The following is a 700-nucleotide window of genomic DNA, read 5'->3' as shown; positions in this document are numbered from 1 at the left end:
ACAATGTAACTATTAGTTATATTGCAGCTATCTTAGGGTTTATTTTACAGGTAAGTCTTTAGTTTTAAATAGGATTCATTTATTTAACTATAGTAAACTTATTTCGTTTTATTTAAATTATATTTAAGTTAGGGGGTGTTAGTGTTAGGGTTAGACTTAGGCTTAGGGGTTAATAACCTTATTATAGTAGCGGCGACGTTGGGGGCGGGAGATTAGGGGTTAATAATTGTAGGTAGGTGGCGGCGATGTTAGGGAGGGCAGATTAGGGGTTAATAAAATGTATTATAGTGTTTGCGAGGCGGGAGTGCGGCGGTTTAGGGGTTAATACATTTATTATAGTGGCAGCGATTTGCGGTCGGCAGATTAGGGGTTAATAACTATAATGTAGGGGTCGGCGGTGTTAGGGACACCAGATTAGGGGTTAATAGCTATAATGTAGGCGGTGGCGATATCGGGTCAGCAGATTAGGGGTTAATACTTGTAGTTAGATTGGGGCGACGTTGGGGGGGGCAGATTAGGGGTTAATAACTATAATGTAGGGGTCGGCGGTGTTAGGGACACCTGATTAGGGGTTAATAGCTATAATGTAGGCGGAGGCGATATTGGGTCGGCAGATTAGGGGTTAATACTTGTAGTTAGATTGCGGCGACATTGGGGGGGGCAGATTAGGGGTTAATAACTATAATGTAGGGGTCGGCGA

This window comes from Bombina bombina, chromosome 4, assembly GCF_027579735.1.
Source record: "Bombina bombina isolate aBomBom1 chromosome 4, aBomBom1.pri, whole genome shotgun sequence".
Taxonomy (NCBI): Eukaryota; Metazoa; Chordata; class Amphibia; order Anura; family Bombinatoridae; genus Bombina; species Bombina bombina.
Note: the sequence above shows the minus strand (reverse complement) of the source record.